Source organism: Callorhinus ursinus, unplaced genomic scaffold, assembly GCF_003265705.2.
Source record: "Callorhinus ursinus isolate GAN/ISIS: 27379988/994484 unplaced genomic scaffold, GSC_fseal_2.0 scaffold94, whole genome shotgun sequence".
Taxonomy (NCBI): domain Eukaryota; kingdom Metazoa; phylum Chordata; class Mammalia; order Carnivora; family Otariidae; genus Callorhinus; species Callorhinus ursinus.
Genome location: NW_027397156.1, coordinates 69,618 through 96,445, shown reverse-complemented (window position 1 = coordinate 96,445; position 26,828 = coordinate 69,618). Strand labels below are relative to the sequence as shown.

The 26,828-nt window shown below is 42.1% G+C and overlaps 1 protein-coding gene across 4 annotated transcripts in view; it reads right to left on the bottom strand.

Moving 5' to 3' along the window:
* Positions 1 to 26,828, bottom strand: part of KCNA6 (potassium voltage-gated channel subfamily A member 6) — a 65,571-nt gene that overhangs the window by 22,116 nt on the left and 16,627 nt on the right. The window contains exon 2 of one of the 4 annotated variants that reach the window (XM_073888749.1): positions 10,173 to 10,680. The exons of the other annotated variants lie outside the window; for them this stretch is intronic. The gene's annotated coding sequence lies outside the window, so the exon portion shown is untranslated. Of the gene's footprint in view, positions 1 to 10,172; positions 10,681 to 26,828 lie in introns of those variants that run through there. 4 annotated transcript variants of the gene reach the window in all.

The following is a 26,828-nucleotide window of genomic DNA, read 5'->3' as shown; positions in this document are numbered from 1 at the left end:
ATATATATGTTTTTTTTGTTGTTTCAAAGGAAAGAGAACATAAAATTTCTTTTTTTTAAGTTTATTTATTTACTTTTAAGTAATGTCTATACCTAATGCAGGGTTTGAACTCACAACCCCAAGATCAAGAATTGCATGCTCTGCCGAATGAACCAGCCAGGCACTCTGAGGACATAAAATTCTTGCTCTTCTCACACACTCATGATTGGGAAAAAGCCTGTATAAGCACTTCTGCTTTCAAATTGGGGTCGTGTCAGATGTCTGGACACACCTTCCAAATGCCAAGGGTCTGTGTTAGGCTCACTTCTCATGATATGAATGTAAATTATACATTGTGGCCTTTACCCCAAGGCTACCCTTACAACTTCTACAACTCTTCATGTGTTCTCAGGGAATTCAACACACTTTTTACAACAGCCCCCCAAAAAACATCATTGAGAAAGCATCTGACCTAGAGTTAAAAGTGGCGAATAAACATGTGTTTCTGTTTTTTGTTTTTTGGGGGGTTTTTTGCTCCCTCCTGAAACCCTACTAAAATAACTGTGAAGGAAATTTTTAAAGGGACAGGGAGGTAAAGTTACAAAGACAAATAAGTCAGGATAATAGATCAAATATAAGTAAAAGCCAATTTGTATGTGACAGGAAACCATTGGAGGAAGCATACTGGACTTCGGAGAGGGGCAAGATTTGAAACCTAAGTGTCTGCAGATGAAGGTCAATGAGATGTGGAGATTTGCTCCCAGGGAACCCATGGAGGCTCAGGACTTGGCAACACCCAAAACCTTAGAAACAGAATCAAGGGGGAGGGCTAAAAATTGGTTGCAGTTGGGCATACCTATCTAGGTCTCCCCCTTAGTCCCACAAAGCCACTTACCTACTTGATACCCATCAAAGAGAAATTTGAGAAGAAACTAAACCAGAAAGTCCTGGATTCAGGGTCAGCTGGTACCAAGTAAGGCAGAAGACATGTACTGAAAGTAGGAGGGGTTACATGTGTCTACATGCTCAGTGTGAAGTCTGCCACCTCCCCTGCCTTGTTCCCAGAAAATCAGGCAGGGAACTGGAGAACTTCTTCCTAGAGAAACCAGGGAATCCAAGAAGAAATGCCTCTAGACATCCAGAAGTCCCCAACAAGATGGTTTAGTCTCCACTACATCGTTCTGCCATGAGCGCTCCATTCAATAAGCCCTACAGACACAGAGCCTCTGTAGCCCTTTACCACCTCACTCTTGAAAATAAAGTTATCTTCTGTTGGTGGGAATGCAAGCTGGTGCAGCCACTCTGGAAAACAGCATGGAGGTTCCTCAAAAAGTTGAAAATAGAGCTACCATATGATCCAGCAATTGCACTCCTGGGTATTTACCCCAAAGATACAAATTTAGGGATCTGAAAGGGTATGTGCACCCCGATGTTTATAGCAGCAATGTCCACAATAGCCAAACTGTGGAAAGAGCCAAGATGTCCATCCACAGATGAACGGATAAAGAAGATGTGGTGTATATATACAATGGAATACTATGCAGCCATCAAAAGGAATGAAATCTTGCCATTTGCAGTGACATGGATGGAACTGGAGGGTATTGTGCTGAGCGAAATAAGTCAATCATAGAAAGACATGTATCATATGACCTCACTGATATGGGGAATTCTTAATCTCAGGAAACAAACTGAGGGTTGCTGGAGTGGTGGGGGTGAGAATGATGGGGTGCCTGGGTGATGGACATTGGGGAGGCTATGTGCTATGGTGAGCACTGTGAATTGTGTAAGACTGATGAATCACAGACCTGTACCTCTGAAACAAATAATACATTTTATGTTAAAAAAAAAAAAAGAAGAAGAAGAAGAAGATAGCAAGAGGGGAAGAATGAAAGGGGAGGGGAAACCGGAGGCAGAGATGAACCATGAGAGACTATGGACTCTAAAAAACAAACTGAGGGTTCTACAGAGGAGGGGGGTGGGGGGATGGGTTAGTCTGGTGATGGGTATTACGGAGGGAATGTTCTGCATGGAGCACTGGGTGTTATATGCAAACAATGAATCACGGAACACTACATCAAAAACTAATGATGTAATGTATGCTGATTAACATAACATAATAAAAAAATTTGTTTAAATCAATGAATGTATAGTCACACATCATTATTATTAAAATCAATAGTATTAAGGAGGGCATGCTAAGTTTGTTTCATCAATGATATCATATGATACATGTCTTTCTCTGATTGACTTATTTCACTTAGCATAATACCCTCTAGTACCATCCATGTCATTGCAAATGGCAAGATTTCATTTTTTTTTTTTGATGGTTGCTGGAGTGTTGGGAGGTGGGAGGGATGGGGTGTCTGGGTGATAGACATTGGGGCGGGTATGTGCTAGTGAGCACTGTGAATTGTGTAAGATGAATCACAGACCTGTACCTCTGAAACAAATAATACATTGTATGTTAAAGAAAAAAGAAAAGATAGTAGGAAGAGAAAAATGAAGGGGGGAAAATCAGAGGGGGAGACGAACCATGAGAGACCATGGACTCTGAGAAACAAACTGAGGGTTCTAGAGAGGAGGGGGTTGGGGGGATGGGTTAGCCTGGTGATGGGTATTAAAGAGGGCACGTCCTGCGTGGAGCACTGGGTGTTATACGCAAACAATGAATCATGGAACACTACATCAAAAACTAATGATGTAATGTATGGTGATTAACATAACATAATAATAAAAAAGATCAGAAAAAAAGAAAATAATGTTATCCTCAAATACAAGTATCTGAGGAAAACTTGAACAGGCTAAAATAGACAAATTCAGAGGAAACAGAAAATTCCAGAACCAAAGGGGAAAAAATTTTTCAAAAATATTGGAAATCCTCAGATAAATATTTTATCCACAAAACAAGAATAGGTTGCTATAAAGGAGGAACCACCCAAGAAGAAGAAAATAATTCTAGGAAATTGAAAGTATAATAGCTGTTTAAAAAAAAAAAATTCAACCCAGTAAATATAAAGACCTCATTGGTTTTGTTGAGTGATTCATGAATCAGGTACCATCCCATCTAGCAGGAAAAGGGAGCTCTGAGTAGTACAAAATAGAAGGTCTTTATAGGAAGGGGTAGGGTAAGAACGTTATCAGAAAAAAAAAAGGAAGGGAGGGAAGGAAGGAAGAGAGAGAAAAAGAAAGAAAAGAAAAGAAAAGAAAGAAAAAAAAGAAAAGAAAAGTATTGTTTCAGGCAAGGTCCCTTCCCCTGGGAGGAAGGGCAGGGGGTCTTATCATGCAGATTACCTTATCTTCCTTTGAGAGATGGAGAGGGCCCAAGTGACAAATTGTCTCCTTGGGGCTGACCAGAAAAATTCTAGACTGATTGGTTTAACATTCCACTCCTGGCAAGGTTGTCCCAAGGGCAAGTGACTCCACCTCTGACCTGAATTTCTTTTTAACATAACCAAAATAAAACTTAAATAGGTCTAGAAAATAAAGTTGAGGAAATCTCCCAGAAAGTAGGAAAAAAGTATAAAGACAGAGAGTAAAGTAAGTGTGATACTGTAATTTATAAGAAATATATATTTTGGGGGTGCCTGGGTGGCTCAGATGGTTAAGCATCTGCCTTCGGCTCAAGTCATGATCTCCAGGTCCAGGGATGGAGCCCCATGTTGGGCTTCCAGCTCAGCGGGGAGTCTGCTTCTCCCTCTCCCTCTACCTCTCCCCTTGCTTGTGTGCTCTCTCTCTCTCTCAAATGAATAAATAAAATCTTTTAAAAGAAAAAAAAAGAAATATATATTTTAGTCTTTGTCAGTGGTTCCTGGCTCACAGCTGCCAAATCCCATGTAATTTCCTCAATGATTAGGGCAATAGGAGCATCTATTGTTATATTTGGTTTTTGTCCTCAGTTTCTGAAATAGCTTCAGAATACTAAAGGTGAAATGGGTGTCTTTTACAAGCCCCTTTGAACCACACCTGAGTTTAAGTGAATGCAGCAACCTTCGGAAAGACCCTAAGGATGGGGGCTGGTTGCCAGGGGAACCAACCAGAATTAGAGGGTTGGAACTTTCCATCCCACCTCCCCCTCCCTCTACACCACCCACAGACCTCCTGGGAGAAAGAAGGGCTGGAGGTTAAATGGATTGCCAATGGCCAGTGATTTACTCCATCACTGCGTATGTAATGAAGCCTCCACAAAACCCCAAAAGGACATGGTTCAGAGAACCTGCAGGTTGGTGAACATGTAGAGGTGCTGGGAAAATGGCACCCCCAGAGAGGACACTGAAACTCTATGCCTTTTCCCCAACCTTGCCTTGTGCATCTCTTCCATCTGACTGTCCTGAGTTACATCCTTTTATAAGAAGCTGGTAATCTAGTAAGTAAATGGTTTTCCTGAGTTCTGTGAGCTGCTCTAACAGTTAATTGAACCAGAAGAGGGGATTATAGGACTCTCCAATTTATAGCAAGTCTTTAGCACAGGTTGACAACCTGGACTTTCTATTGATGTCAAAAGTGGGGAAGAGGGCTGTCCTGTGGGACTGAACCTTTAACATGTGGGATCTGATACTGTCTCCCAGTAGATAGTGTCAGAATTGAGTTGAATTATAGGACACCCAGCTGGTGACCACAGAATCTGAGAATTGCTTGGTTTTAAACCATCCCCCCACAAACACACATGCACATTTTGTGGTGCTGTGAGTGTAGTATAAGAGTAGAGGACACACGGGAGTGATTTTCCTTAGAATAAAGAAATTTAAGAACCAGTCAGGAGATCCAAAATCGGTTAATAGGAGTTCTGGAAAAAGATAATAGACAAAACCAGAGTAGAAGAAAATAACCAAAGAAATAATTCAAGAAATTATCAAGAATGTCCACTAAACGCCATGAAAATGGATAAAAATATACCTACATCAAGGCACAGCATGATGAAATTTAGGAACTGGGACAGCATCAGATTCTACCAAAAACACTAGAAGCTAGAAGACAATGGAGATGATTTTCAACCTAAAATGCTATAATTATTCAATCTGGATAGGAGGATATCTGTATTGCTGGTGGGAAGTTTGGTAAGCCCCATTCTCCTTTTGGGCATCAAATGGTGACAGACATATAGAAAATTAAGCAACAAAAAAGAAGATATTTAGTAGCTCTGGAGGAAAATAAAAAGCACAAGAAGGGAAATGTAGTTATACCATAGCACACTACTTGGCTCAACAAGAAATAATATTTGCAGTCATAATAAAGTAAAAGAGCATACTGAGCTAATAAACATCATGCCCACAGTAGGTTGAGAAGGTGTGTGTCTACACTGTTAGAGTAATATAGACGGTGTTAGAAAGAAAAATCCTTATCATCTATAATAGGAAGTCAGTTTTTCCAAGACTTAAAAAGTCGGGGAGTGAGGGAGGGAAGGAATGTAAGTGCATTATTGAGAAATATAGTCTAGAAATGCAAATCTAGAATAAAGACCTAAAGAGTTGAAAGAGATTTTTTTTCTGGAAAATACAAGATGGGGATGGGGAAGAGTGAGGGCAGAGGCTGTCAATTTTGGTTCTAAGCCTTATTGAAACAGCTTACATTTTTAAGCTTAGGCTAATATTTTAATTTAGAGAAAAATAAATAATACATGAAAATTTCTTTAACCTGAAAGACATGAGTCTCCCGATTGAAAAGCCCAAGTTCCAGGGTTGTCATATACAGCAAAAACAAAAAAAAAACAAACAAAAAAGATGGACACTCAGTTAAATTTGAATTTCAGATAAACAGTGAGTAAACTTTTAGTAAAAGTATGCCCCCAATATTGCAAAACTAACTCATAATTTATCTGAAATTCAAATGTAATAGGTGTCCTCTATTTTACTGAGTAACCCGAGGCCCAACACAAGCATACCAAGGTGCATAGCATGACAGTAAAAAACACTGGGGATAAAAGGAAGATGTTAACAACTTCCAGAGTGGGGGGGAAATGTCACATGCAAAGACATCAGAAAAGTATTGACTTCTCATGGCAAGATTGTAAATTTGAAAACAATGGAACATGCCTTCAAAATTCTGAAGAAAACTAATGTCTATCCTGGAATCTTTTATCCATACAATCACTAACCGAGTCTGAGAATTGAATAAAGGCATTTTTAGGCATGCAAATGTTCAACACTGTGCCTACCACTACTAGAGGATCTGCACCACAAAAAAAGAAACAAGGCAAGAAAGAAGAAAGTATGGGCTCCAGGAAGATAGAGACCCAACGTTAAAAGAGAAGGGAAATGAATTCCCAGGACAAAAGTTGTGCTGGGGCAGAGAGACAGCAGGCAAGATTGGAGTGGGAGGAAGGAAGGCTCCGGAATGGAAGACTTTAGGGTAAAAAAAGGAACTGATGGAGAGCCTGGTGTGTTTGGTCACATGGAAAATGGTCGGCAGACAGGTTTTCCCCCTCTGTTGGAGAGTTTGGAGAGAATTATAAATAGATGCACAGAAAATTAAGCAGGTGAATAAAATGCTATTAATGAAATGCCTACAAGAAATTAAATGAACATTATCATCATATCTGTTTGGCAATGCAGAAAATAATACTTGAGAGTGATAATGATGTAAACACTAAACACTGTTTTAACCAAAAAATTATGCTGGAGGCATAGAGAACGTGGGTACATGGTGTCAAAAGATAAGAGGTAATATTCCATCACTCAGAAAAAAAAATCAAAGTCCTGAGAGTAGCCCACAAGACCCTACACAATCTGTGTTGCCCATGTTACTGCTCTAATCTTATCCCTATTGTTCTCCCTTCCTTCACCTTCCTCCAGCAAAAAAGGCCTCTTTGCTATTCTATTCCTCAGGTACACCATATGTCCTCCTACCTCAGGGCCTTTGCACTTGTTTTCCCTTTGCTTAGACCATTTTTTTCCTATACATCCTCAGGGCTTCTCCCTCCATCCTTCACGTCTTCACTCAGATGCCATCTTCTCTGTAAGGTCCTCCTTCCTCCACTCATATTTAACATTGCATTTCTTCCTCAGCGTTCCCTACATCACCCCCATGGATCCTTATTTTTCTCCATATTATTCATAACCATTCTATGTAGAACACCACCTCTAAATAATGAGACAGTTGACTAGTATTTTATTTAAACATTTGCTTATTCTCTCCACTGCAGTGAAAGCCCTATGAGAGCTGGGCATTTTGTTCACTACGTGTATCCATGATTTGTTCAGTAATGTATCCATGCCTAGAACAGTGATTGGCACATAGCAGGACCTGTACAAATACTTGTTAAATAAAAAAAGAATTCAAGATATAGCAATGTAAGCATTTATGGAGAAAAATAAAAATAAAGACCAGAAACAAACTGTTAAAATTATTGAATGTGGTTGCCTCTGAGGACTTGGATTTGTGGTAAAGAGAGAGGCAGGAAGATGCCCATCGACAGATGAATGGATAAAGAAGATGTGGTATATATACACAATGGAATATTATGCAGCCATCAAAAGGAATGAGATCTTGCCATTTGCAACGACGTGGATGGAACTGGAGGGTGTTATGCTGAGTGAAATAAGTCAATCAGAGAAAGACATGTATCATATGATCTCACGATATGAGGAATTCTTAATCTCAGGAAACAAACTGAGGGTTGCTGGAGTGATGGGGGGTGGGAGGGATGGGATGGCTGGGTGATAGACATTGGGGAGGGTATGTGCTATGGTGAGCGCTGTGAATTGTACAAGACTGATGAATCACGGATCTGTACCTCTGAAACAAATAATGCAATATATGTTAAGAAAAAAAAAGAAGAAGATAGCAGGAGGGGAAGAATGAAGGGGAGTAAGTCAGAGGGGGAGACGGACCATGAGAGACGATGGACTCTGAAAAACAAACTGAGGGTTCTAGAGGGGAGGGGGGTGGGGGATGGGTTAGCCTGGTGATGGGTATTAAAGAGGGCACATTCTGCGTGGAGCACTGGGTGTTATGCACAAACAATGAATCATGGAACACTACATCAAAAACTAATGATGTAATGTATGGTGATTAACATAACAATAAAAAATTATTAAAAAAACTAATGATGTATTGTATGGTGACTAACATAACATAATAAAATTTAAAAAAAAGAAAAGAAAAAAACTAATGATGTAATGTACGGTGATTAACATAATAATAAAAAATTTAAAAAAAAAAGAGAGAGCCAGGGACTGCTGGTTTTCCTCAGAAGTCTTATAGCATTATTTGGCTTTTTAAACCATGTACATGTATTACATTAATAGAAATTCAAATGATTTTTAAATATGTTCCTGTTTTCAACCTCTACACACACTCCTGAATCATATTTTGTTTTGGGGATAACAAAAGGAAGTGACTATAGGATTCCCTACCCTTTTGTATCATTAATCCTAGACGCCATCCTCCTCCCCTCCTCCCCCTGTTCTCTCTAACCAATGCTTCTAATCCATCCCCGGGTTCCAAAGCTCTCACTTCCTTCCTGGCCCTCCATTGCATTCACCTTCTACCTCCAACACTATCACCCTAGCGCCATCTTCCACCTGGATGTTGCAGAAGTTTTGTAATAGTCCTCTACATCCATTCAGTCCAACCAACCTATTACACCGTGGCCAGACTGATATTTCCAAGTACAAATCTGATCACATCACTCCATCGCGACTTGCTTTAAATATGTTCATGGCGTTGGACTGCTCCTCCACTAAAGATAAAGCTCTTAACCCTCTGCCTTACTTGCTTGCCTTTTCCCCTGCCACCCCAGTCTCTCATGCTCATCATCATTTTTCCACCACAGGACTTTTGCACATGCTGGACTTAAAAAAAATAAATAAATAAAGCATGCTGGATGGGATGCTGTTTCTAGAACTTTTGCCTACTTAGCTTCTGCTCATCATTCAAATATCAGCTACAATGTCACTAAGTCAAATCCCCCTATTTTAAGCTCTTATAGCACAGTGATGTGGATATCTGTACTTGTTCACACTTGTCACAGTTGCAGTTTTACATTCGGGTTTACTGGATTAGTATCTGCATCCACCCCCACCATCAACACACACACACATCCACACACGCACACACACACATGTACACACATGTACACACACACACATGCATGCACACATACTTACAATCTCTCCACTAAAAAAGGAAATCATTTTTTTTATCATCATATCCCCACTGCCTAGTACATAGTAGGGATTCAATACATATGTACTGAATCTGTTGAAAGACCACCTTTTACTACTGCAACAACCACTATATATTGCTTGGATTTGAATAACATTTATTCATCAGGCTAATCTCTACCTTAAAATTCTAGGACTTGGAGACTGCATGCTTTATTTATTTTTTTTTAAGTCCTGCTACTCACTCCTCTCTATACTTCCAGTTCTCATCTGCACACATAATTTCTGGAAATGGGCATTGACATAATATGTGCAAAAGATTATGTGTTGTATGGGGTTTCTATCCTGGAAAGCTTACATACTATAAAATCCTTCCTTATACCTTGCTTTTAGACATTGTCATCCATGGTACGTTTCAAGCACTTCACATATGATCTATAAATGTATTCTCTTCCTTCACAATTCAATACACACTCAGTTGTCTGAATTCCAGTAAACACCTGATTAAAGCTAAAGATTCAGCACTTTAGGCAAACCTAATGATTTTTATCTTGTTTCAGTTCAGTGAAGTTTAACACTTATGTTTTGTGCTATAGCCAAATTATTACACATTCTTTACTATATAGGAAAGATAGGGGACATTGACTAGTTGATAGGGCCATCGTGAAAATAACCACTTCTTAGCTAGTGCACAAAATTCCAAGTCCAACATAAGACAGGGCATTTGGAGGGATCTAAATTTGAACATCTAATGTTGAGCACCACTTGTTTATAATTCCTATGCAAGTAGAGACTACCTGATAATCCAGCATTAACTTAACCTTTTGCTGAATAAAACAAGTATAAATTAATCCACTGTTTTCTTTTGACTTATTCAGAATTGTATGAGAAGCCAAATATTCTTTAAAGCTCCTTCTAGAGAATAAGACTACCAGCTTGTCTTCCTTTAAATTAATTTCCCATCAGACACAAGCTAAAATAGTCATGGGGAATCCTAAATTTCTTATGTCTGCAATGTAATATAATTGAACAATACTAAACTCGAGAATTCCACATTTCCTTTTTTAAGATTTTATTTATTTATGAGGGAGAGAGAGCAGGAGGGAGAGGGAGAGAGGATCTGAAGTACACTCTGTACTGAGCACAGAGCCCCATGTGGGGCTCATTCCCACAACCTCGAGATCATGACCTAAGCCCAAACCAAGAGTTGGATGCCTAACTGAGCCACCAGGCGCTCCTCCCATGCGGGTATTTTTAAAGACTCCTTCCTTTGCCCCCCAAATCAGTCTCTGGAAATAGCTAGTGGGGGTCACTCTCCAAATGGACTGCCCTCCCCAGGGTTTGGCCATGCCACATCAGCAAGAGAAGGTTGGGGCCAGAATCTGGACGATCCTGCCTCTTGCTGGACCCAGTGTGAACCATTGACAATCTTGTCTCCACACTCGCTGCCTTCATCACTGTTTTCAAAGTTAGGCTCAACAGCTCTTCCCCAAGCATTCTGCCATTTCTGTGAGTGATGTAGAATTTGGCATTCCTTGAAATCTTGACCTTGATAAAGTTTTTTCTTCCTCGGGGTATATCACCAAAGCCCTGTGCATTCCTAGAAAGGTGGAGAAGTAGCATGCAATGAGTTTAGGGCTGGGGCTTGTGCTTCAGACAATCATAGTGAAACAGGACACTCTCATGGCTTGGTGTTCACCATTACCTTTAAGAGCATGTGTGTGCATTATAATTCACCAGTGAAATGCTAATTAAACAAGGTACAATTTAATACCCATCAAGTCAACAGCTCCACTAGAATATTCAGAGCTGGTTGGATGCCATGAAGATTCTCATACAAGCTGGTGATTTCTTCTATCTGTTTTGCCTTACTTTCAATAACCACCCCTTATCATTTTTCAAGATGGAAATAACTTTCTGATCTTAAAAAATATACACTCATTCACCTTGCTTCAGCAATAAGGGTCTTCAGAAAACTACAAAAGAGAAACTGAAAATCACACATATCACTTCTACACAGAAAAAAAAAAAACACATTTCTTTTGGAGTGCCACAGAGCTAATCTTAGCCCAGTTACTGTTGTTCATCTAATAAACGAAAACAAGAATTGAAGCTGCTTCACACTGTGAGGATTTAAGATAATATTTTCATATAAGGCATAGTAACTGGTAGTTGGTAGCTATAACCATTACTGTTATTAACATACTGCCAGTAGAAAGAGAGAGAGAGAGTGCACATTTTATGTTTCCACAAGATGGCTTTGTGTGGCAAAAAAAAAAATGTTATTTAGAAGATATGTTGCTTTGATAAATTAATATCCAATGTATTAAGGTTACACATCTTTCAAAGGAGTTCTTCCTTAAGTTTTTTAGTCCAAATGACAAATTTTGTTATTCTATTTAAAACAGAAGTTGCCTGTTTTGTTTTTTAAAAGCCTGAATTCCTTGAGAGTCTTCAAAAGCAATAATAAGAGAACACTTTTAAGAATATGTGCTATGGACTGAATATTTGTGTCCTCCCAGTACCCACCCATATGCTGAAGCCCTAATGCCCAGTGTAGCTATACTTGGAGACGCGGCTTCCTAAGGAAGTAATTAATGTAAGCTTAAATGAGGTCATAGTGGTGGGACCCTGGTCCCACAGGACTAGTGTCCTAGAAAAAGGAAGAGACACTGACCCTCTCTCTCTCTGTGAACAGAGGAAAGTCATATGAGAGCACAGTGTGAAAGCCGTGGTCTGCAAACCAGGAGAGAGATTTCACCACAAACCAAACCTGCTGGCACCTGATCACAGAATTCTAGCCTCCAGAGCTGTAAGAAAGTGAGTTTCTGTTGTTTGAGCCATCCAGCATGTGATATTTCCTTATAGCAGCCCTAGCAGCTAATTCAATATGAGAAGCAGAGATCCTCCTTTATACCCGCGGGGGCGGGGGGCGGGCAGTCAGAGTTCAACTATAAGAAAAGAGCAGAGGGGGTGGTGCCCGGGTGGCTCAGTGAGTTAAGCCTCTGCCTTTGGCCCAGGTCATGATCTCAGGGTCCTGGGATCGAGTCCCGCATCAGGCTCCCTTCTCTGCAGGGAGTCTGCTTCTCTCTCTCCCTCTGCTACTCTCTCTCTCTGTGAAAGAAAAGAAAGAAAGAAAAAGAAAGAAAGAAAGAAAGAGCGATGGATGCATCCCGAAAGAAAGAAAGAAAGAAAGAGCGATGGATGCATCCCTGGAGATGGCCAGACCTTGGAGGAAATGGCTGTTGAGCACACCAAGGCCAGACCTGAGGCACAGGGCTCCCAGCCTGCTAATGAGGCTGCAGAGCCACTACTGGATTTGTGAACTGAGATTTATACCCATTCTTAGAGTGGCCAGATTGAGCAAATAAAAATATAGGCTCCTTTCTTCCTCCAAGGAAAGAAAATCTATTGTGCTTCTCTTTGTATTTCCAGTGTTTAATACACTGCCTGGACTTTAGTAGACTCAGTGATGCTGTTTAATTAATTAAAATAGCCCTCAAATGTTAAAAAAAAATACAAGATCCACAGTTAAATTTGAATTTCAGATTATTTTGCGATTTTGGGGACTTTTTTTTTTTTTCCCCCCCTCTTTGAATTTTTTTTCTTTTTAAGCTCAAAAGAAAACAAACAAAAAACACAGTTCACTCATTTGGGACATTTTTATATAAAAAATTATTCACTGTTTATTTGAAATTGAAATTAATTGGGCAAATCAATTACTTTCTCTGACAATCCTACCCAGTACAGCCATGATTTTCTGGAGGGCATTTTAGTAATTCATGTCAAAACCTTTAAACCTAATTATAAGCACAGCAATTCCACTTCTAGGAATTTATTCACAAGAAATTACTAGATAAGAAATATATGGGTAAGGATATTTCTCCAGTGTATTGCTCATAATCACAAAAAATGGTATCAAGGTAAGAGTGCTTAAACGGTTATATTTTTGTTCAAATGTATGCAACCTTTAAGTTGTAATTTTTAAAATCTATATTTATCAGTATGAAAAGATGTCCGGAAAATATTGTTAAATTTAAAAGGGTAATAAAGTAATTTTAAGTTTGATTTTATTTTTAACTATTTGTAGCAAGACACCATCCCTCACTCACATATACATGAAAAACATCTGGAATTATACCAAAATATTGACAGGAGTTATCTCTGGATTGTGGGATTACTGGTAATTTACTTTGTTCTATATCCCTTCATGCATGTATTATCTTAATAATCAGAATGATACAATGATTCTATTACAATTTTGAAAAAAGTACTTGTAGCTTTCTTAAAAAGAAGTATGCAAAAGCATTGATAATTCTATAATCTTAAAATTTGAAGCAAGGAATTCATGTGTGGATTCAGTAATTCCTTACCTAAAGTCATGGGTGTGATCGCTATCATATTTTAGTGTAGATTTATCTAAGCTATGACACTTCCTCTTGCTTTCTGGTTTATTTTACTTCAACCGGTAGTGAACCAATGGAAGAAGCACAGAAACACCTGGATGTGGTAGATATTTGCTATTTTTGTTCATTTTGTTTGGGGTTGAGGGGGTTATTTTTTTTTCTACTCACCTCTATTTTATCCCTTCTTCTTGCACCAGTTTTCCTTCAGAGAAACCACCCCCAGACCCCATGCTCAGTCCACATACTTAGGGTAAAACTGACTCCAAATTTGGCTCCAAGAGTGTGCATGTGATCCAGATATGTCCAATCAGAGCATGCCATTCCCCTGGCCTAATAATTAGCCCAGATAAGAGAATGAAATAGAATTCTGACCAATGAAAATCAGATTATGGGATTTTGTCAGGTCAAGAGAAATACTCTTTTTATTGGACTAGAACCCAGAAGAATATGTGCCTGGAGTTACTAGCCATCTACCTGCCATCTGAAACCAACATGGACAGCAAAATTACATCAAGAGAATTGAAAACAATTTACCTCCTGGATTATATGGTACCTAAAGCTCAGTTTTATTATTTTTTAAGCCAAATTCTTTAGAAGAATTTTATCATTTTCAAGTAACATAGTATGGACCTTAGACTTATTGTGCATTTTCCAGCAAAAGGTCTGGTTAATTTGATTGATATGAGAAATGAAATTAATTGAATCTACTGGCACAGTTTACAGGTCTGAGTAGAATTTCACTGGTGTCAAAACCCCAAGGAGAAGGATTGCCAGGCATCCTGTATATACAGAATATGTCCCATATTTAATGATTTTTCTCCTACTTCCTATATTGACTTTCTCAGGACATCCTAAACATCCTGTATTTAGTATTTTTCAATAAATTAAAAAATTCAGCAGTTGGGGTTTTTATCAAATTTATCTGGACATGGGCATTTTTATTTGCTAAATTTGGTGGCCCTACTGAAGAGTCATTCACCCTCTACACCCTTGCCATGTTTCACCTCCTCTACCATAATTCTGCCAGTTGACGCCCAATTTTAGCTAAAGTTACATGAGTTAACGAATTTTTCTTTTTATTTTAAGATTTTATTTATTTGTCGGAGAGAGAGAGAGAACACAAGCAGGGGGAGTGGCAGGCAGAGAGAGAAGCAGACTCCCCGCTGAATAAGGAGCCTGAGGCAGGACTTGATCCCAGGACCCTGGGATCACGACCTGAGCCAAAGGCAGGCACTTAACCAACTGAGCCACCCAGGCACCCTGAAATTTTTTTTTTCATTAAGATGGTTTGAGCCAGAATTTTAGTCTTTTGTAACCAAAAGAAAACTAACTGAACCCAATTAATTGCAGAACCACCAACACCTAAGCTCTACAGCCTAATTATAGTAATAGCTATATTTTACATTAATCACTGAGCATGTTCAGGACATTTTATTTTTTTATTTTTTATTTATTTATTTTTATTATTATGTTCAATTAGCCAACATACAGTACATCATTAGTTTTTGATGTAGTGTTTTGTGTGGTGATGGACACCGTTTATTAAACATACAAGAAAAATTTTCCCCCCAATTTTTTTTTATTTAATGTTAGGCCAAACAAGTGAAAGTCTTTGACTAAGATGGATCAAGCATTTCTATTTTGATTCTTCAGCTCTAAAACTGGTTAAATGTGGCAAAGACAGCCTCAAGTAATATTCCCTTAGTTTAAACAACACAACAAAACCTATGGGATGCTATAAGATACTTAGAAGGAAATTTCTAGTGGCAAATGTATATATTAAGAAAAAAGGAACATCTCAAACAAATACTGTAACTTTATACTACAGGGGATGAGAAAAAGAACAAACTAAGTCTAAAGGTAGTAGAAGAAGGGACGTAACAATGATCAGAGGGCAAGTAAATGAAATTGACATTGTAAGTACATTATCTCATGAATAAGCCCACCCATCATTTGAGATAGATATTATTTTCTGTATTTCACAGATGAGGGAACTGAGTCTCCACGAGGTGAAATAATGTACCCCAAATCACAAAGTGAGGTGCATGGAGCCAGTATACCAAGACACCAAGTCTGTTCTTCCACTGCACCTACCAGTCCAGACTTGGAATTCTCAACTTCGGTTTCACGCCACAGAGAGAATTCTTCCATTGGTTGGTTCACTGAAGTAAAGCCGGTACTTCAGTACCGGCTGAAGTAAAATAAACCAGAAAGCCTAACTACCCACAAATAGCTCTGATTTGAAGCCAAGCATATAAAAAGTGCCCAAAGAGAGCCTCAGTTTAAAGTGGGTGCCGGAAGCCCCCTCCTTACTACTGTTTTCTCTAATTTCCAAGCAAGGATTATGATCTGAAAGCAAGTTTTTGGCTCACTTGAGTTGTGTCAAGTTAATCGAGGTCAGTCCCTTTGTTGAAATTAACCAAATAACTGCAAAATTTTCCACTGTTTATGGACACTGCCTAAAACTATATAAGCTAGACATGAACTACGTAAAGGCAGGCCTGAGAGAGAGAAATCACAGGATTGCCAATAAATCATTTCAGTTTCCTGCAAATACATAAAAATACATAAAAATAAAATGACTCCTGCATGTTTACCTGTGACGTGACATTCTATGTGCAATTCATCTTGTTTTTGTGACTTTCACAGTAACTCTGAAACTGAGGTACAGCAGAGAGGTGATGTGCTCTGTTCAAAGTCAAGCAGCAGGTCAACAGCAAACAGATAAGACCCCAAACGAACAAATGAACAAAAACAGCAAGTATCTGCTATATCCAGGTGTTCTCTGAAAAAGATGTCATAGCTTAGATAAATCTACAGTAAAATATGATGAGGAATATGTCTATGATTTCAAGTAAGGAATTCCTGAATCCTTACATGGACTCCTTGCTTCGGACTTTCAGATTATAGAATTCACAATGCTTTTGACAAATAGGTTTAATTAGAAATAAATGGAAACTCTTTGTCTGCTAGCCTCCACCCCTCCAGGCTTCCATAGGAGCTTCTGCCCCTGGCTTTGCTGCCCAGGGAAACCAGTAGCATTGTGCCAATCACACAGCTAGGCTGTCAATGAGTATTGTAGGTGCTCTCCTTGGAGGGCAGAAAGCCAGAATAGCCGCAACGCTTCCTGGACCTCTGCTGGCTTTTCAAGCGCAGCCCAAATGAATGTGATAATGATGGTCCAAATGACTCTGAAAAGTGAGAAACGCCTATTTGTCAAACATCTCCCCTTGACTAGTTCCTGGCAGCCCTGAATATTTTATGGAGGAAGTTCCAGGAACAAAAGAGACGCTGTTCTTTACCACCCCCTCCCAGCAGGCTGCAGAGAGCTTCTCAGGCTCCTGGAGAGGGTCAAGGGCAGACCAGTGAGGCCAGAAGAGATGGAATTTGTGACATTCTGCCCCCTGAGGTCAGTGGGATGATGACAACCACTCCCATCCCACGTCTGTTCCTTGCCTTCCCAGCGTGTGTGCACATTTTCCACTAGTAGGAAACTCTCAGAGGAGTATTTTCTGAAGCCTGGCACAGCAAAACCTCAAATACAAAGGTTCTTTTCAAATCCACCTCCGAACTACAAAGCCCACACTCAGCCCGTCCATCCATGAGCTCCAGGCACATGCTCAGTAAGTGACTATAATGTCTTCTACCTGGATTCCTGTAGGAGCCTTCTATCCTTGGCACACCAAAGGCTGTGCCTTGAGAGAGGTTTGCCCCCCTACAGGCAGAGGATTTAAAAACAATAATAAAACCGACCAAAAGTCCCACTGCTTTTTTTTTTTTCATTTGTAAAATCAGATTTTAGTTATGGCATCTCTGCCATGGAACACTGCAGAAGTGTCCATGTATCCCGAACAGTTAAGTGTGCGATACTAGTAGCACCTGGAGAGCAAAGTTTATCACATTTTCTTCCACGCCACAAATACCCCACCAACTGCTTTTTATTTCACCTGTGTCAGGCTGTTGTGACTAGAGTGGACTCCAGTCTCCACCCCTAGTCTCTTTCCTGCTCCTGCCCCCACTTCAGCCAAAGGGATCCCTCCAAAATGGGATCTGAGCATGCCATGCCTCTGATTAAAACTCTTGCGTGCGCCCCTTCATTGCCTTCAGAATGAATCCAACTTCTAGCACCTTCATGACTCTTCACAGTCTGAGTCCAACCTATTTTCCAGCCTCCCCAGTGCCCTTTTACCCCATGTGACCCCTACTCCCAATTCCTTGAACACATCGTCCCTTTCTCAGAGTCTGTGCCTCTATTCAAGCCATTCCTTCTATTAAGAATTTTCTCTTTGATCTTGAAAACCCCGACTCCTTCTGCAAGGCTGGCTGACGTGTCCACTTCCCTGGGACACCTTCCCCAGGAAGAATTCACTACCCTTCCTACCTTACGGAAGTACCTGCTACATGACTCCACAGCAGCACTTCTATAGTTTTCCCCATATGGCTTCCAAAGAAGGCTACATTCCTTGTTACAAGAGTAGAGCCCAAAACATTTGTTGGGCTGCATTTTACTAGCTAACAGAGTTGCTGTGCCTTAAATCAGTCTTCATAAACAGCCCACTTTTCAGTTCCTGACTCCTTGGGTCACAGCAGGCTACTTGCCTCTCCACCCATGTGACCCTCAATCTATGAAACCAGCTGGGAAAGTGGGCTTATAGCCACCTTGGAGTCTTGCTCTCTTCCTCCCTCCTGCAAGTCACCCCCAAGAGAGCTGGCCTCAGATTCTGGTTCCAAGGTAGATAGGAATAAAGACCCCACACACATCATTTGTCTGCAGTCTCAGCTGTGTTTTAATTCAGCCTGCTACTCCAGAGCCCTGAGTTGTAGGTAACTGGGTGCTACTTTGGATACATAATAAAGTTGTACCTTGATTCCTGCACTTGTCTTTGTACTTCACTCCCTCAGTCAGAAAGCAGTGGTGATGAGAGAAGGACATCAGGGCAGGATCTGGGCCTTCATGGATGCCCTGAAAGTCTGCCCCCCAGTGTCTGCCACTCACCACACTGTACTATAGTCAGTTGCTTACATGTGTCTGCCATCTCTTATAATCTTCCTAAAAACATTAACGTGCTGCTCACCTTTGATTCCCCAGGGCCTGACACAGGCAGGCTTAATATAAATGTATATTAGAATGACAACCTTGTTGGATAAAGTATTCTTGGCCGCATATTTTTCCCATTTAGCATGTTGAATATGTCATGCCAGTCCCTTCTGGCCTGCTAGGTCTCTGTGGACAGGTCTGCTGCCAGGCTTATGTGTCTATCCTTGTAAGTTTAGGACCTCTTGTCCCAAGCAGCTTTCAGGATTTTCTCTTTATCTTTGTAATTTTCAAGTTTCACTATAATATGTTGAGGTGTTGACCTATTTTTGTTGATTTTGAGGGGAATTCTCTGTGCCTTTTGGACTTAAATGCCTGTTGCCTTCCCCAGATTAGGGAAGTCCTCAGCTATAATTTGTTCAAATAAACCTGCTGCCCCCTTTCCCCCACTCTTCATCTTCTGGGACTCCTCTAATATGGATATAATTTCACTTTGTGGAATTGCTGAGTTCCCTAAGTCTACCTTCATGATCTAATAGTCTTCTTTCCCTCTTCTTTTCAGCTTCCTTGTTTTTCCGTCATTTTATCTTCTATATCACTGATTTTCTCTTCTGATTTGTTCATCCTCATTTTTATGGCCTCGACTTGGGACTGCATATCGATAATAGCATTTTTATTTCAGCCAGACTAGATTTTAGTTCTTTTATCTCTACAGCAAGGGATTCTCTAGTATCGTCTATGCTTTTTTTCATGCCCAGCGAGTATCTTTATAATCATTGTTTTAAATTCTAGTTCAGACATCTTACTTATATCTGTATCGATTAAATGCCTGGGTGTGAGTACTGCCTCCTGTTCTTTGTTTTGGGGTGCGTTTCTCCATCTTGTCATTTTGTCCAGAAAATAAAAGAAGAAAGAAAAAGAAAAAATAACAATAACAACAACAACAATAACAAACAAAACAAAAACTAGATCCTGGGTGTGTTTTGGTCTGCTTGTTAAAAGAAACGAAATCCCAAAATAAGAAGGAAATAAAGAAAAACATATATGGTACAAGATACTGTGTAAGTTGCTTCCTCCACTCCCTACTGATTCCTGTCCCAGCTACCACCTCTAACCCCTGCTTCTTTGCTCTCAGAACCCCTATTTTGTTCAGGTTTCTAGAAGCCAAGCACCTCAAAGAAGTTGGGGCCCTCTCAGCACTATGTTGAACAGTAATCTTACCCACCTCTAATGAAATTGGTTAGGACGGGCTTGTGTCCTAAGTGTGGCCTAAGAGAGGTTGGTGGGAGACACCTGGAGGTTTCCTCACTTTTAGAAAGGCTTGTCCTTTCCTGCCTTTGGACATTGTGGTGTGAGGGCTTGGTGCTTGGAAACGCTGCCATCTGTAAGAAAGACAGGAAAGACAAGGCAGACCCAAGGAATAAAATCCTCTGAGCCCTAACACAGCTATAGAAGGCTGATTGCAAAAATGGTTCAAGCTCTCCATGCTCCCTTTGCAAAATGACTCTGAAGCCCCTTCCACCAAAAAGCAAAGTCTATTTCCTCATTACTTGAGTCTGGACTGGCCTAGTGAATTGTTTTAGCCAATAGTATACAGCAGAAGTAACTGCACCTATTCTAACTCTTAGTCTCAAGTGGCTTTGACACTTCTGCTTGCTCTTGGGCCCCCACATCCACCATAAGAAAGAGCCTAGGCCACCTTCCAGAGGGATGAGGAAGCCACTGGCAGGAGCTTAGGCTTCCTGGCCAAGAGCCGCCAATCCCCAGAAGGAGTACCATCTGATCAACACAGAGCTGACCACAGAGGCATAAGGAAGCATCAGTCAGGCAAGACCAAAAGGGCTGCCAGGCTAAGCCCAGCCCAAATTGCTGATCTGCTGAATTGGGAGCTAAGAAATACCGGTTGTTTCAAAGCCCTAAGTTTTGAAGTGGTTAGTTACATAGCAATAGCTAAATGACTTAACAATCCTAGAAGTGTCCCTCTTCAAGACTCCAAGTTATAAGAGATAATAAATGATCTTTTGGCACTTTGTTCTTTGTTTTTAAATACTGTGGTTACATGCAGCCAATAATTCCCTGATACAGTGCTGCTGAGGAATGAAAAGAGGAGAGCGAGCTCCTGCCTTCAAGGAAATGACAGTCCAACTGCACTTAAGACACACACACACACACACACACACACATTTAGAGAGAGAGAAAGAGAGTATGTTTGGGGGGAGGGGCAGAGAGAGAGAGAGAATCTTAAGCAGGTTCCATGCCCAGCATGGAACCCAATGTGGGACTTGATCTTACAACCCTGAGATCATGACCTGAGTCAAAATCAGGTGTCAGCTGCTTAAACAACTGAGCCACCCAGGTGCTCCAAAAAATATATTATTTAACTAGGCTGTCAACCCTTTGAGGTGAAGGACTAGTGCTATATGTATCTGTAGAAAGGATTAGAATCTGAAAATGTGCATATCAACACAAGGTAACCTCCACTACATACAAAATGAGCACGCCAGTCCATACGAAGGATTCACGAAGGAAGCTGGATATGAGCTACGTGTTGTCTGAAGGAGGTTTAGGATTGAGAGAGATGGGAACCCAAGGGGAAGTAGAGAACCGGGATCTTCTCTGGTCCTGGTGAGATGGACATTCCATGGGGATTTGTTCTGGGAAGAGGAGAGTGACTAGGAGTCAAGCTCAGATGTGGTGATTTAAGGTATAAAGGACACAGCGAGGAAAGAAGAGCTTTCTCACTGCAAGCCCAGCAAATGTTCCTTCTGTGAGGTCACAAGGCATAGCTGTCGGGAGGTACAAGCCAGTGTTCTCCCTAGCCACTCTCAGAAGAGGTTCAAAAGGCACATTGTCTCAGGGGTCGATCGGCCAATGCCCATGGCCTCAGAAATGACCAGGCCTGAAGAGTCTCTTTCTACCAGTTGTGCACTCTTCACATGCTCTTACACAGTGAGCCACCTGCCAGCCTGGGGTAGAGGAGGAGGCCACAGAGCAGTCCTTTAATAAAGATCAGATCACAGGCTGAATGGGTTTCACAAACGTAAAGAAAAAAAAAAAAAAAACAGTAACAGAGAGGAACCTGTTTCTTTCAAATCGCCAGGGTCTACCACCTCTCTCTCTACCTCTAAGTTGCCCCAAGCCTGACAGGAATGATCAGGGCCTAGCAGGTTGATACCCAGGCTCTGTGCAGGGCCACCCCCCTTGGAGTCTGGAGAAAAGGCAAAGGGAAGTCCCCTGTTCTCCCAACTACAAGGGTGGAGGTGCTAAATAATTCTGAAAATAAACCAACTACAGAATTTAGAGCACATCAAAAGAGGGAACTATTATGTATTTTGGGCAAGAAGCCTTCTTTCTTTTATTGAACAATGATTATGTGCTAAGCAAATCTTATCCACTTTAGAAAACTTTCACAATATTTCTCTGAAATAAGTGTAATGATTCCCATTTTACAGTTGAAGAATATCAGCCTCAAGAGAGTGAGAAATGGGGGCAGCTGGGCGGCTCAGTCAGTTAAGTGGCTGCTTTCAGATGAGGTCATGATCACAGGCTCCTGGGATTGAGCACTGCGGTGGGTTTCCTGCCTCTCCCTCTCCCTCTGCCCCTTCTCCTGCTCGTTCTCTCTCTCTCTCTCTCTCTCTCTCTCTCAAATAAATAACTAAAATCTAAAAAAAAAGTAATAATTTAAAAAAAGAGAATGAGGAATGTGCCCACAGTCTCAATGCTAGTGAGTGGGAAAGGCAGGATTCGAACCTAGGTCAGTCTGATGCTGAAGACTGTGGGCTCCCCATAAAGCTCCCCTGCAAGGCCTGCCTACTAGGATTTCTTCAAAATCCGAATGGAACCCAAGCTTTCATTGGAGGTTAGTTGTAGAGGCATCACTTAGTGTAGAGAGTAAGTGAGTTAACACTTTGGACTTTAAACCAGCTCCGTAATAAAGTAACCATAACAGCCATGTGGCCTTGGCCCAATTGTGGGATTTCTCAGGACCTCAATTTTTTTTTCATTTATAAAATGAGAACGTGAACCTGGATAGTAGATGAGACCCCCTCCAGTTCCTGTGACTGGGAGGTTTTCCATCTCTTCTATAGAGAGGCTACTGGCCCAGACTGATCTGTCCCAAGTGAGAGTTTCTGGGAAAGAGGCTCAGATTGGTTCAGATTCAACCCTCCTGCAATCCACCAAAGTCAGGGGTCCAAGAGTACTGACTTAACTGTTGGAGGCTCAGCCTCGTGGGTGACAGGGCTGTTAAAGGGGCTGCTGTGAAGGACTCTTGGACCCTCTTACAACCGTTCTATCTGATAACATCCAACGGGAACAGTAAAGATTCACCAAACCAGTCACACTTGACCATGGGAAACTTCATCACTACTTCCCTTGCTTTGAGGAAGGAGAGCTTGTCCATCGCACCCCGTCTCCCCTCCTTCCAAATCCTCTGATGGGGCAGAAAAGCCACATAAGGTTGTTGTTATAAGAGGAGGGGGCCAGCCCCGCTAGCAGAGAATGTGCCTTTCCTGAAAGTCAGTCCTAGGGGATCAAATGTCATTGAGGACATTGACTGACCTTCGGCACCAACCCCCCAAATCAGCCAGCAACCCGCAGTGGGCAGGCCCTAACCAAGGGAAAGACAAGACTGCTGCAGGAATCTGACCTGCGGCGGCTGCATCTCAGTCACAAGGCTGCTGAATAGGTAGGTGAAGGGAATCCTGCCCAGGGCATTTACACGCGGTTCTGCGGCCCCACACCGCCGCGGAGGCAAAGCCCCGCCTCCTCCCCGCCCCCCACGCCCCGCATCCCGCGGAAGGAGGCTGCGGGTGCTGACACGGAGATCCTGCGTTCGCTGGGAGCCGCTCCAGGACACAGCCTGTGCGAGGGAAAAGGTTTGCACAGGGAGAGCAAGAGTAAAGGGCACCCAGAGTCGTTGGTTTGAGTCGGTAGAGTTTGAGCCAATAGCTGGTTGCTGGATGGAGGGCGGTGGAGAGGCATGTGCAGTTACCTGGTTCTGTTCCTTTCTCCCTGCTCCACCTTGTCGAGCTCCAATCAGCCAGATGTCCAGAGTGGGGACTCACCACGGCAAGGGCCTCCAGCCCTCACAGCAGCCTCACAGGAAGGACTCAGGTGGGCTTTAAGGCCGTTGGGGTGGGGTGGGGAGGTGGAATGCAAGGGTGGGTAGGTACAGGGGAGAGAAGCTTTGGGGGTGAATGTGAGAATTCAGGACGAGAGCTGCCAGCTGGGGAGAAGGGAATGTACCCCCCCACCCCCACCTCTGGCCCCCCCCAGGCAGCTGCTGGTGAATGTGGCTTCCCAGCTCCTGCCATGCACTGCGCTCACTGCAGAGGACCAGCAGGGAAGGGCTAGATTGGAGGCTGAGGTCAGACTGCTGTGGGTGATGTGCACTGTCCAGGTCCCCGGGTTTCTGTCCCTCAGAACCATTATCTAACTGTACAGCAGGGTACAGCTTGGGAGGGGAGGAAGGCGTAACTGCACATTTCACAAGAATGCTCTCTGAGAAGGAAGAGCGGCTGCAATAGGAGGGATGTGGGTGAGAATGAACAGAAACAGCCTCCCCGGCATCCACACTAGGCGAGGCAGCTGATGGAAGCTAAGGTGACTTGATCCTAGAAGATCTTAAGGGGAGGGGAGGCTGCCCCCTCCCAGAGGGCCTGGCAGGACTGGCCTGGGCGCTGCTGCTGACTGAGGGAGAAGCTGTGCAACCTTGGGCCACTCAGTCAATGTCTCTGGGCCAGGGTCAATCAAAAATGCCATCTCTCCTGACATTAGTGGATTGTTGTGATGTTCACTTGTGAAAGAGGTTTATAAAATGTGAAGTGCACTTAAATGTAAAAGTGTAAAATGATTCTCGCCAGAATTTCTTAGACTAGTAGCTCCCAACTCCAGCTGCATGTGAAAGTCTCTTGAGAAGCTTTTATTTTAAATGCTGCACCTAGACCCCATCCTAGACTAATTATTCAAATTGGGGAGGGAGAGGGGACAAGACAGCAAAGGGGCAGGAAGTGGTATTTTTAAAAAAAGCTTCTCTGTGGTTCTAATGCCCTGTGAAGGTTGAGACCCACTGCCTAAGATTTCACAAATTTCCTGAAGGTAACTGCTTGGAGCACATGTCTTATAAAGACAGATTCCCGGCTTCTCCCAGATCTGCTAAGTCAGAATCCCAAGGAGGCCCAGCAATCTCTCTATTGAGCAAGCAGTAAAAGCAACGTGGACGTATCATTCCAGTGATGAGTCTGTCGATGATCTCTTTCCCTACAGGATGAATGATCATACCCAGCAATGCTCTCGACAGTGCAGGTGCAGCAGCTTGGGGAGGGGAGGTGCCCTTCAGATAATAGGTGCAGACATGTGCTTCTGGGATGGGGTTGTGCTAGACACAGCCACATTCAGTCCCATCCCTGCTGTGCCAAGGTGACAATCCAATTATAAAATGACAGGTTTCCCAGCCAAAGAGCCTGAGAACCTTAAGATAAAAAGGAAACCATGATGTTATCTATAATAGCAGAGATTGCCCTTGTTTTATTATTTTGTCAATAGATTGTTCAGGCTTTCTCCTTTTACCCTCTTCTCTGCTGGCTCCATTCCATTCCAAAGATTCTATAAGCACACACACATATGCACCCACTCACATCCACTCACACACAGAGACCTACACCTCATCAGGCACACAAATGGGCAGATGAAGAGGATTCAAGGAGCCGGTGAACTCCTACCAGGAAGCCATGTTACCTGGGCACATGGCTAGTGTAGAATAGAACAGTGCTGCTAATGTTAAGAGGGAAGGAGGCCTAGGGATTGCTGGGTTTAGTTCTTTCCTTGGAGGGCCAGATGAGCAGAGCGGTTCAGAGCAAGGACTGTGAGCCAGACCCCCTGGGGTGAATCCTACCCGCTCCTGACCAGCTGTGCCACTTTGAGCAAGCTACTTCTGTGACAGGGAGATACCACAGGGCCGCCAGGGAGGTTAAATGAGTTAGGACATGTAAAGCTCTTAGAAACAGGGCCGGCGCATGGTATGCTGGGGAAGTGTTTGCTGCTATTATTGTGGTTTCTGCTGGGCTCTATTATAGGTGAGAAAGTTGGAGTCTAGAACATAAGCTGCTCCATTTGTTCATCCTTCTTGACTCTTGCAGGAATAAAGCCTAAGGAAATAATCATAAATGTGGACAGATATTCATACTAAAAATAATCACCGTAGCATCACTTAGAAGAACAGAAACCTGAATGTCCAACAGTAGGGGGTAGGTTAGCAAATAACGGTGTATCTAATGATGGTTATGTAATAATTGCATGAGAATATTAGAGATACATGAAGCTTTTTTTTTAAATGAAATACAATATGACCTCTATAGAGATATAGATACAGAGACAGAGCTAGTCCAGAAGAAAAACCCAAAACAGGCCAACAAAGAATGTCTCTGGCTGTGGGATTATGGGTCTTTTATTTTTTTCCTTGCATTTTTCTGAGTTGTACAATTTTCCATAGTGAGCGGAAAAGACAGAAAATAAAACATGTCAAGCAATTTGTTCAAGGTCAAACAGTGCATTAGGAGCCCACATAAGCTTGCTATCTCTGTCCAGGGTTCTGCTGCTTCATGGGCACACGAGCAATAGGGAGGGAAGCTAAATGGGATAAGGATGATGAACAGACACCAAAAAAGCACCAAGACCAGTATAGCCATGCAGGACTGGGATCCAGCACAGCCATGCAGGACTGGGAACCAGCACAGCCATGCAGGACTGGGAACCAGCACAGCCATGCAGGACTGGGATCCAGCACAGCCATGCAGGACTGGGAACCAGCACAGCCATGCAGGACTGGGATCCAGCACAGGGGGAACTCTGGTCTGGACGTGCAGCTCCAGCTCTCAATGCTGAGCTGGAAGGGCAGGGCTGGACACTTTCTATCCAACCAAGACTTTTGTATCCAGAGTCACTGCATAGCACAGTGGGGCCAGCATACAACCCAGCACCTGCCCTTGGGGCCACTACCACTTTCCCAGAAATGGAAAAAGTCAGCTTCTACTTGGTCTGAGGATACCAAAGAATTGTACCACCTTTTCTTTCCTCTTTGCTATAGGCTCCCTCGCAAATGGGGAGCCAGAGACCCAGAGAATACTAGTTAGACCCCCTGCTGGTCTGCATTCCCCTGCTTCTCCTTAATATAGAAATGCCTTTCCATGCCCAACATTTTTCCAATCATAATGCCAAGGTACATGACACAGCCAAAACCGAGAAATGTTTATTTTGCAACTGTGAAATAAAAAAGATCTGGAAGCACTTAATAACGAAGAGCTCATC